Source organism: Artemia sp. Qi Xiang Cuo, chromosome 18 (genome assembly GCF_049724085.1).
Source record: "Artemia sp. Qi Xiang Cuo chromosome 18, ASM4972408v1, whole genome shotgun sequence".
Lineage (NCBI taxonomy): Eukaryota > Metazoa > Arthropoda > Branchiopoda > Anostraca > Artemiidae > Artemia > Artemia sp. Qi Xiang Cuo.
This window is the reverse complement of record NC_142811.1, coordinates 36,806,746-36,819,683: the sequence shown is the minus strand read 5'-3', so window position 1 is coordinate 36,819,683 and position 12,938 is coordinate 36,806,746.

The window sequence follows — 12,938 nt, the reverse complement described above, 5'->3', positions numbered from 1 at the left end:
GTTTAAATACTTCTCTTTGTCAGCATTTAATGCTACAATAACACTATCATGTGAACACATTTTCTTAAAATGCTTCATCTTCACTTTTTAGAGATATTAGTTATGTGTTTTTCTTTCCACTGCTTAAGAAATACTGATTTAATACATGTAATAAACTAGGTAGTGTCGATAGTCCATCATAGAGTACTAGTGGGAAAGCCGCACCGTGTCTATGAGCAAGCATTGAGTACGATTGGTAGAGCCGCAAGCATATTTCATTTCTTTTTAAGATACATAAAAAAGAATTTGAACAATTTCAGTGCATAAAAAAATTCAGTAAAAAGGAAATCAGTCAAAAGAAAAAAAAAGGTCACTACAAACATTATTTTTCTAACAGTAAAAGTCATGACTAACATTTCTATATCATTCTCATTTTGAGTATAGAAAATATTAAATGTGATTTTTTTATGTTTTAAGTATGTTTCATGTCATTCTAACATCTGTAAAAAGGTTAAAAAACTGTCAAAAAGGCGGGGGGTTGGGGAGGGGGGCTGGAGGGGTTTTAGGGAGGGAGGTGTATAGGGATAGGGTAGTGGGATAGGGGTAGGACTTGAGGCCCAAGCATCAGAAGAAATTGTCTGTCTAGTATGCATCTCAAACCAACGTGGTATGCATATTCTCACGGTAATGCCATAGAAATGCCCCGAAACAGGTCATTTTTAACAGTTATCAAAAAATCCAATTGATAAATTGAATGTGCTTGAACTTGTTCCAGTTCAATGGAATAAACTCTTTACGATTTTGTGACGCTTATCATCAGTTGGGCCATGTCCCAGAAACAATATATTGGATGTATTTCTAAAATCATAATATAATTAATGGCTTTTTGGTTCAGTCGATTAACGTGTCCTTCTTTATCTTAGGAAATCATTGGTCTCAAATTCGATTCCTACATCAAACACAAATTTCATAAAAATCAATGGGAAGATACTTAGAATATAAAAAATCGTATCATTGGAAAATAAAAAATATCATCATTAGAGTACAATAGAATGACATCAATAAAAATTATCAAAATAAAAATCCATATATCCAGACAATAAAACATCCATACAAAAAAACATTAAATAAAACACCAACCATAATGCCCCGTAGGAAAGTAAGGTGAAATCTCCGTTGGAATCATAATTAAAAATCCTTACATCCATAAACATAAAACATCCATACAAAAACCATCATAAAATAAAACATGGAATGATAGCCCGCTTGTATGGTGAACAATAAAAATCCTTACATCTATAAACATAAAACATCCATACAAAAACACATCAAATAAAACATGGAATGATAGCCCGCTTGTATGGTGAACAATAAAAATCCTTACATCCATAAACATAAAACATCCATACAAAAAACATCATTAAATAAAACATGGATTATAGCCCGCTTGTATGGTGAACAATAAAAATCCTTACATCCATAAAAATAAAACATCCATACATAAAATATCATTAAACAAAATATGGAATGATAGCCCGCTTGTATGGTGAACAATAAAAATCCTAACATCCATAAATATAAAACGTCCATACAAACAAAAACATCATTAGATATAACATGGAACGATAGTCCGCTTTAATGGTGAACAATAAAAATCCTTACATCCATAAACATAAGACATCCATACAAAAAAAACATCAAATAAAACATGGAATGATAGCCCGTTTGAATGGTGAACAATAAAAATCCTTACATCCATAAATATGAAACGTGCAGACAAAATAAAACATGGAATGATAGCCCACTTGTATGGTGAACAATAAATATCCTTACATCCATAAACATAAACCATCCATACAAAAAACATCATTAAATAAAACATGTAATGATAGCCCGCTTGTATGGTGAACAATAAAAATCCTTACATCCATAAACATAAAACATCCAACCAAAAAAACATCAAATAAAACATGGAATGATAGCCTGGTTGTATGGATTAGCTATGGGCCTGCTTGTATGGATTACATATGGGCCCGCTACCTTATATTACTACATCACTACTGATAATGTGAGAAAAGATTTTTTAGATATTGAACTTGATTTAAATTTTGAAAAGTGCGAGTATCTTTGTTTCAACATTAATGCTACGAAATCTCCTTTAAATTGAAATTATGCTTCTATACGTTCAGTTGATAGCCTACGTTGGCTTGGTATTACTCTGTAATAATATGTTATGGTTTCGCCAGTCAGCTGTAAGGAACGCATGTACAATACTAGTATGAATATCGCTCTTGTTGGTTTTACCTATATTGAGAAACAGTCAGTCAAGTATTTTTTCCCGGATTTGAGTGATTTGAATGTCAAATTGATTGATCCAGAAGAAAACAGTTTTTGAAAATGGAGCTAAAACGTTGCTTTTTGTAATTAATTTTCACAAATCATGTGATAAAAACATTGATTAGACTCTGTCTTATTTTTTTGTCTACTTTTTTGAGCAGCACTGCCGCTCCTAGGGTTTTTTCGAATATCTTGGAATTTCTTTCCAGAGCCGAAGCCTGGGGAAAAGTGCGTATATTAGACATCACCCTTAAAAAGTATGTTAAATATGTACATCATTGCTATTTAATATCTTGGAAATTTTTCTCAAACCTGTGCGATTTTATTGTTTTTTTTTGTTTTTTTTTGGGGGGGGGGGATCTCTGTATATCCTCAAATTCAGTGACCGCCCTGCTTTTCTTATATAAGATTTCTTCAAGTATATTTTAGTACGGATGCAACCGGTCATATTGGCTGTCAGCTAGATAAATTAACAAACGAAGTCAATTGTTTTTTTCTTTTTGTGAAATTAATCTTTATTTTTCGGAGATTTCCTTATTAACACGCTAAGGTAAAGCCAGTTGAGTGCTATAACACTGTTCAGGCTTCTTTATTTTTTTCATATAGTGGTCTACATCGAGATGGCTTCTGTTAATCTCTATTCTAGAGAATTGTCTTATTTCTTTAAATGATTCATACGTTTCTAACAGTAAACGTTATAGAAAGATTTTTTCTCTGAAATTTTCTTTTTAACTATTTTTTATATTTCAATATTATTTACGAAATTTTATTTTTTCCAGTTTGTGTTAAATTTTGAAGGACTTTATTCTTTTTTTTTAAGGATGCTGTTACTCAAGGAACAAGTGATAATCTACAAAGAAATTTACTACCTGCCATATTTAACGAGCTAATATATTTTGTCTCTTTCACTTGTAAAGTGCCGACTTATGCGAATTTGGATGCCAGGCCACTACAGACACAAAAGTCAAGCCAGGTAAAGTAGTAGTTGTCTTTTACTGGTATGCCAGGCTTTCCCAAAGTGTAGCCGACAGAAGTAATTCCCAAAGATTTCCTAAGTCTTATTTGACAATTTGATTATTTAATATATTTTTTTTTAAACTAGTTCTTAGCTAACTGAAATACCGTTGGAAAGGAAAGAAGTAACCTAGCCTTTAGTAAAATAAAAGGAACAATAATTTTTTCTGTATTAGGTGGTCACATTTGGAAATGTTAATAAATAATCAATTTAAAATTTAATTTTCAAAGTAGATGGAACATCTGCCCTCTCAACTTATTTTATGTTACTGGCATGTATCCATAACCTGTGAGGATCCATAACGTGAGGTCATACAACAGGTAACTGAGTCCAGTTTTTATCCCTAATATTTTTGCAATCAGAGTCAATTGGTTTCCGATTATATTATTTGGTGCTTTGAGAAAGGGGGCAAAATGTTTTTCTCTGGTCCTCTCAAAAGAGTATACTGATTTTCTTTTTCTGATTTTACTTTTTGTTTCTGTATTATTTGTGGTTGCTGTATGTGTATTATTTTTTTGTGCCTGTATCATGGTTATTGGATAATAATTTGCGTCTGGGCCTTGGCAATATGTTTATTCAAAATATGTTTATTCAAAATGTATAAAATTGATAAAGTTTAACGTTACCCATCAAAAGTTACGAGCCTGAGAAAATTTGCCCAACTTTTGAAAAAGGCGGGAAACACCCCCAAAACATCAAGTGATCATAATGAAAATCACACCATCAGATATAGCATATCAGAGAACCATACTGTAGAGGTTTCAAGCTACTATATACAAATAATGGAATTTTGCTTTTTTTTTTCAGAAGAAAGATCACGAATGCATTTTTTTTTTTCAGGGGTAATCTTATTGAACCAGTGATCCTGGCTCATTCGATCGAAAATCAAAACTTCTAGTGCCTTTTTTAAGTGATCAAAAATTTATGAGGGGAGCTAGCCCCCCTCCCGCGCCCTTTTTCCCCAAAGTCGCCCTGACTAAAATTTTGCGATAGCCATTTTGCTCAGCACAGTCGAATATCTAATAACCATGTCTTTGAGGATTATTTTACTTCCCACAGCCACATTCTCCAAGGAATGGGCTACAAGCTATGAACTTTGTCCATTGTTTAAATATAGTATTGGTTATTGGTAAGTATACAGACATTTTTTTTGGGGGGGGGGCGGGGGTGACAAGGGAGGATATTTTCACGAGGGAATTTTTCCTGGGGGACGGAATTTTCCATGAAGGAAGAGCTGGATTTCCTGACATTATTTAAAAAACGATCAGAAATTAAATATTAAAAAGCAAGTTTTTTCAACTGAATGTAAGGAGCAACATTAGAACTTAAAACGGACAGAAATTATTGCGTATATGAGGGGGTTCCCCCTCCTCAATACCGCTCTCTTTACGCTGTAGTTTTCCTTAGAACTTTAAAAAAAAGTTTATTATTCTAATTAAACGACCCCGTCTTGAATGACATGAGTCATTCTTAAATAATTGGAACAAAAAACCTAACTTTAGCGTAAAGAGCGAGATATTGAGGAGGGGGCAACCCCTTATATGCGTAATAATTTCTGTTCGTTTTCAGTTTCAATCTTGCTCCTTACTTTCAGTTGAAAAATAATCAGCGTATAATCATATATAGCCTTTAATAGCCTGTAATCAGTGCCTTTTCCAGGGATCTGACTGGGTTCAACCCAATTTTGTGCCATTTAGAGAAAAGGCTCTAAGTATGATTGTAGCTCTGTATAGAAAGACAGCTAATGAGCGAATGGTTATGGAGGAAAACGTATTGACTGAAATGTTAAAGGTATGTCATTAGAAGAGACCAGTATTGTGAGTAACTTTTATTTAAAATAGAATAGAATATATATATATATATATATATATATATATATATATATATATATATATATATATATATATATATATATATATATATATATATATATATATTTAGTTAAAATAGATGGTAGTTGGTGCAAGTATGTGAAAGTAAAGCATAAGCCCGGATACCCTCGAAAGGTGTGGGAGATCCATGGAACCGTAGTACATCGCTAAAAACGACAACATTTATATTTTTTACTAAATGTTGAATTTTCATTAAAACATGCCTTTTTTAATATTTATCAGAATCATCCCCCTCCCCTCAAGGATCCTTGGGCTCCCCTAAGAACAGCATGCTTTTATGCCTAAGTGTAGCAAATAAAATACTACCGAGTAACGTTATCAACGAGTAAAATCATTATTATATTTTAATTAATACCCATAATAAATAATTGATCAATATAAAACTACGAAAAGTAAAAATAAAGTATATATATATATATATATATATATATATATATATATATATATATATATATATATATATATATATATATATATATATATATATATATATATATATATATATATATATTTATATATTTATATATATATATATATATATTTATATATATATATATATATATATATATATATATATATATATATATATATATATATATATATATATATATATATATATATATATATATATATATATATATATTTATATATATTTATATATATATATATATATATATATATATATATATATATATATATATATATATATATATATATATATATATATATATATATATATATATATATATATATATATATATATATATATATATATATATATATATATATATATATATTTATATAGGTTTAAGGAAAACTTAATAGTTTACATTTTTTTCAATTAGCGGTAACTTTTTAATGGTTTTTGGCCTTTAGCATTTGTTCTTACTTTCAAGACAAGATCAAAAATAATAAAGATATATTTATTGTAAGTTGTGGACGTATTGACAGGCATCCTTCTGCCTTATGCATCCTTGGTCTTGAATAGGCTGATTCGACCTCCTGTTTTCTTTGGCAAGTTGTCAGCAAAGCCGAACAAGTATCGCTTTTCTGTAAAATATACCGCTAAAGATACGGATAAAGGTACAATTTGGTACCATGTAGGAGCACAAGAAGTGAAAAATAGAATTTATTCCAATGAGAGACAGCGCAGTAGCGCTGTCTAAGGAAAGAGCTATATGTCTTCTGTTTATTATATTTTTTTTCTCGGCCACTTCGTATCGAAGTGATAACTATTAGAACTCAGGGGGGGGGGCTATTCGATTGGAAATTGAAAGTTTTAATGCTCTTCTAAGCGCCAGGAACGATTGGCGGGCAGCCAACCCCTCCCATGGTCTTTTTGCTGCTACCCATCTTGCAAATGCTACCCATTTTGCTGTAACCCCTCAAGACATTTGACCAAAATTTAGAGACATACATTTTGTTCAAAATTTTCGATAGGTGAAATAAAATCCGCATGTGGAGATGACATGATCTTCATAGCCTCTGGGGACTGTAGGGTGCAAATTTTACTTGTGAATTGTTTACAGATGGGCTATAGAGTGAGAAAAGGGGAACAGGTTTTTCTTCCATGTCTATTTTCGTGGTCAAGACAGAACTTATGAAAATCTTCAGTATATACCAAAATCAATCTCACCTTCGTCAATTCTGTCCTTAGTTTCGGTGATTTTGAAACCTCCGGAGGTAAAATTCAGAAATCTGGAATTTTATGACAAAAGAGTGAGGTGTAAGCTGTGTCTTTTGCCATTTGAGTGTGACCCTCTAGAACAGTCTTCCACCCATCAGGGGTGCCGGGTCAGTGTATTTAATTAAATCAAAGCCCAGTCTGTTTTTTATTTGTCGTAATGCAGGATCCGAACGGGTTGTTTGTCATGGCTCAGTTTTTGTATCTCTTGGTTGTTTCTTTATATTTTATGTTAAGGTAGGATTAAATCGACAAAAGAGGATTGCATCTATAAGTTAGGTAAAACAAGTGTTCATTTCAGTCGCAGTTACAAGCTCACCTCGATCATTTAACTGCAAGAAATGAATAGGTTAATGGTTTCTATTCGAAGTGAGAGATTTAATTTGTGACTTACCTCGTTTATTACATGGAAATATAGCAAATATCGCAAAAACTTGTGTGATAAGAAAAATTCAAAAATAAAGTACTAATACAATTTATTATGAAATGATAATATTTTGTCAATATTTCGCAAAAAAATTATTTAGTTCAAGCATTGACTAAATGCCATCCGAAATGTGTGCTAATGATATATATCCGTTAGTATTAAATACTCCGTTGGACATGGCTTAGGTAAACATTACTTGAAGAAAATCACCAAAAATCACGCTCACATATCACAAAAAAATGCCAGTTTGTTGGTGAGTTGTCAGTGACGGCAACCCTGTTTCTGTGCAAGTAATAACTTTTATTTCAATTTTTTTGCTATGGTTGATTGTGGTTTACCATTTATTTCTAGGGTATCCGGGTTCCTTTACGATTAAAGCAGTCTCACCCTTCACATTCATCATGGCGGATAGCATCAGAAGCACTCTTACTTATACTGAAAATAGGCCTCGAGTGTATACAGTGTAATAACAGTAACGATGATTCCTTTTGGGTAGAACTACCCATAAACTTAGAACAATTTTTGTTTCCTGATATGTAAGCTTTTACTTTTTTGATCAATCTCTGTGGTTACTTATTTATTTGATGATAGACAAATTTGTTATTCTAAAAAAAATTAAAAATTTGTGACGCTTGCCAGTTTTTTTATTGATATTTTTTTTTTATTCAAGCTATTTACCATCGTATATACTGTAGCATATGACCAAATCCAACCGATCAATATTTTTCATTTTTTTTTGTATGCCTGTGGAGTTTATTAGAATATATAACTTGTGCCAAGAGATGGTATTTCTCTTAATTTCATTGCAACTCATTCTTTTTGGGAGGTCCCCTAAGAAACTTTGTGGAGCTCTGGGGCTTTGATAAGTCCAACTTGGGAAACCCAGCTGTAGACGACTGAAAACTAAAATCCTTGAAGATTTTTCTTTTGTTAAGACTGAAAATAAACTGCGACTCAAACTCATCTGTATATTTGTAAAACTAATTAAGTCATCTTACTACATCAGTTTGTCCGATATGTAGCAAATTCTTTTAAATCTATCTCTTTCAAGTTCTTGGAAAATACTAAATTAAATATATAATCTAAACTATTTATTGGATTTTTAGTAAATGACAAAGGACACTAGACTTTTTGAAGGGTTTGAAGGGAGGTAATGCATCCCATATTTCTATTCTTCTCTTTCTAGTCTGTTTCTATTCTTCTTTTCAATTCTTTTGTATCCTATTCTTTAATTTATATTCAATTCTTCTTCTCAATGTTTTCAACAAAATTAGATAGGAATTACTTTGGCATTCTCCCAAGATTCAGATACGATTCCCAAGTTTGAAGCTCAGCTGATGTATTCCATTACTTTTCTATTCTTTTTTCTTCTCTTTTCTATTCGGTAATTTCTTTTCAAGTTTCGCTTCATTGTTCACATAATTTCTATTTGTTTGGGTATCTTTGGTTTATTGGTTAGTGATCCATATACAAAACTGATACAAATAAGTATAATAAATGCGAACTTCCCATTTTTGAGCCTTTAAACCCTTTAAAATAAAATTACTTATTGCCATTATCTAGAAAACATCTATTCATAGATCCCCAGTACCTCCCCATCCTCCAGATCCCCATCATTTCAAAGGATCCCCAGATTCCCATCATTTCCACTATTAAAAAAATATCCCCCTTTAGAGTTGCCAGATCATTGTGCCTAAAAATTTGTCCCAAAAATCCCTCAAAATACCGTTTAGTGAGCAAATTTCTAGTCTATTTGGATATTTGGTCTACAAAAATGAACCGTTATTATAGATTGCTCATTAAGTGAAGCCGACAGTTTGTATTTTTATTATGACAATAATGTAATGACAATATGAGATGTAATAATAGTAATGTTAATATGACAGTAATGATAGCTGACAGCATGCAGACATTAGTTATTTGATTACCAAAGGTAGCAATTTATTACTATGTTAATTGATTACTCTGGAAATTTCACAATACAAAATCTATTAAAATAGTCTTGCCAGTTTCAGCTATTAAGGAGGAGGTCGATGGATCTCCTTTTTTTGGGGGGGGGGGGGTTGCACCTCAATATCATTGTAATAAAAAGTGAACTTAACTGATAAGAACAGTGTTGGATAGGGTAAAATCTATCCTTAAATTTGGGAGAATTCTATTTTAATTTAAAATTAAATACATCGAATGCATACCTATTCTCAACGTATTGTTATAACTATGTTGAAGTTCATTATATATATAATGGGAGATTGGAAGATATTGGGAGTCGCCCTCTGTGTTCTTTACCTTGTATCTTTAATATGACTACAGGATAGTATCTCTTCAAAATACTAGATTATTTCTTTTCTTCTTAAGTTATAATGTTGCTCTTTATTCTCATTGAAAAAAACAACTTGTTTTTGTATTTTAATATTTAATTATGAATAGGTAATGCCAAGAGATGATCCTGCTGAGTCACAAACTTAAAAAAAATGGCTAAAATTGTTTGACAATTGCATGGACTCCCATATACACTGTCAGAGATAGATGGGAAGAGTGGTAAAATTTTCGGGGTTGTCTTTGCATAGAGTTACTATTTTTTAAGGATAAAAGTCTATAAGTAAGGGTCAAGAAGCCCAGATTAAGTAACAAAGTGGAATAATTAATTGGTAATTGTGTTTTTTTTTCTTCTTTTTTTTAAATGGCAGTCTCTTTTAATAGCACTGACTGTGGTGTAATCGAGCCAAACACTGATGATGCTGCTGACTGCAAAATTATATTGTTACTCAAGGAAGAAATATTGAAGAATCCAACAAGTCTCCCCTCTCACTTCTTATTATCACTAACGAAATTGCTCAACCGAGGATCTGTCCAATCATTAGCCTTTGGTAAGTTCTCTTCAAATACAAACGTAGATACTATCTTTTGAAACGTATTTATGTTCAATATCGATATTGGTATGTCATTGATATTGAAAAATATATCGATTAAACCTTATAAACTTGTAGACCGATTGAAACACAAGACCTTCTTTGATCACCACTTAATAATGCAAACAAGTCCATGTTCTTTTTTCGTATTCCGAAAGTCTAATATGCAGTATTTACAGAGATTTAATTTTGTTAATTTTTTCCTATTTTTTAGTCCAATGCTATGATGATTCTAATAGTCATTTGAGTGGAGAGCAAATCTGGTTTTTAAATCTTTACGGGTGGTTCATATTTTAAGTTGGTTTTTATTTTTTAATTTGTAAACAGGATTCTTTCAAAAATGAATAAAATAGCTTCTTTTTGTGTTACATCTATTTAGGCTAATCTAGGCAAAGAGGACAGTTGTTATTATTATCAATTTATTGCCCATTATTAAACATACAAAATGTTGTAAATGGAGTACAAGAGAGAAAAAAAATAACAACAAAATATCCAAAGAAAAGTCAACTAAAGAAAAACAAGATTAAGAACATTACTACGACAAAAAAAAATTACAAATTTAAGTTATTGCGACATATAACGAAGAGTGGCTTGGTTCAAATGCCTTTGCAAATCGATCACGGTGATTCAGTACAGCTATAAGCGGGTCGATTATACCATACTTCAGAGACATTTTCGAATTCCTCATCCAAATTGGAAGACGAAGTAGATACTTGCCATATCTGTAGAAAGTAGACCAAATACTGCGGCAATAAGACGAAGTAAATATCATAGGCAGCGCCCTAGCACTGCCTAAGTAAATAACGATATGGGCACAATGTGTTGTTTTTTGGTTCTCCATACCCGGGCACTTCGTATCGAAGGTGTTGTCGTGGAAACTTCGAAAAGGGCTCATTCGATTGGAAATTGGAATGGCTAGTGCCCTTTTTAATAGTCGAAAGTGTTTGGAGGGCACCTAGACCCCCCCCCCCGCCACGCCCATCATTCCCCCAAAAACATCCAATCAAAATTTTGAGATAGCCATTTTGTTCAGCGTAGTTGTTCTCCAGATAGAAAATATGTTTTTGAGGAGGACACTCCCTCTTAACCCTCAGGGCAAGGGTTTTAAGTTATGCCCTGGGGGCATATAAGGTTTTTATAGAAGGCGTTGTCGTAGAAACTTCAAAGCAGGCTCAGTCGATTGGAAATTCAAAGGGCTAGTACCCTTTTTAATAGTCGAAAGGGATTGGAGGGCAACTAGCCCCCCCCATGTCCATCAGTCCCCCAAACACATCCAATCAAAATTTTGAGATAGCCATTTTGTTCAGCTTAGTTGATTTCCGGATAGAAAATATGTTTTTGAGTAGGACAGTCCCCCGCAACCCTCAGGGCTAGGGTTTTATGTTATGCCCTGGGGCCATATAAGGTTTTTATAAAAGGTGTTGTCGTAGAAACTTCTAAACAGGCCTATTTGATTGGAAATTCAAAGGGCTAGTCCTTTTTTTAATAGTCGAAAGTGATTGGAGGGCAGCTAGCCCCCCCCCACGCCCATCAGTTCCCCAAACACATCCAATCAAAATTTTGAGATAACCATTTTGTTCATCGTACTTGATTTCCACATAGAAAATATAATTTTGAGGAGGACACTCCCCCACAACCATCAGGGCAAGGGTTTTAAGTTATGCCCTGGGGGCATATAAGGTTCTTATAGAAGGCGTTGTCGTAGAAACTCCAAAACAGGCTCATTCGATTGGAAATTTTAAGGGCTAGTACCCTTTTTAATAGTCGAAAGTGATTGGAGGGCAACTAGCCCCCCCCACGCCCTTCATTCCCCCAAACACATCTGATCAAAATTTTGAGATAGCCATTTTGTTGAGTGTAGTTGCTTTCCAGATAGAAAATATGTTTTTGAGGAGGACACTCCCCCACATCCCTCGAGGCAAGGGTTTTAAGTTATGCCCTGTTGGTATATAAGGTTTTTAAAGAAGACTTTGCCGTAGAAACTTCAATAAAAGCTCATTCGATTGGATATTCAAAGGGCTACTGCCCTTTTTGGCAGTCGAAAGCGATCGGAGCGCAAATAGCCTCCCCAACACACATCATTCTTCCAAACACATTCAATCCTAATTTTTAGACAGCCAGTTTGTTCTGCTTAGTTTATTTACAGTTAGAAAACACATTTTTAATGAGGAAACTCCCCCCACAACCCTCAGGATTATAAGTTATAATCGCATTAGTTATAATTGCATTAGTTATAATCGCAAGCATTATAAGTTATGTCCTGGGGGCATATAATGTTTTTTTTTTAATCTTTGTTCGACTTGATTTTTGACTGGAAATTTTGTTCGACTGGATTTTCGAAATTGGTCTGGAAATTCAAAGGGCTAGTGCCCTTTTTAATAGTCAAAAGTGATTGGAGGGCACCTATCCCCCCCACCCATCATTTCCCCATAACCCTCAGGGCAAGGATTATATTATGAATTATGCCCTGGGGGCATATAAGGTTTTTGTTGAAAGGTTTGTCGTAGAAACTTGAATAAGGGCTCATTCGATTTGTAATTCAAAGGACTAGTACCCTTTTTAATAGTCGAAAGTGATTTGAGGGCAACTAACCCCCATCTCACGCCCACCTTTTCCTCAAACACCTCCACTCTAAATTTTTAGATAACCATTTTATGCAGCGTTGTTGAAAGTTTTGGAAATTAGGTCTTTTAGG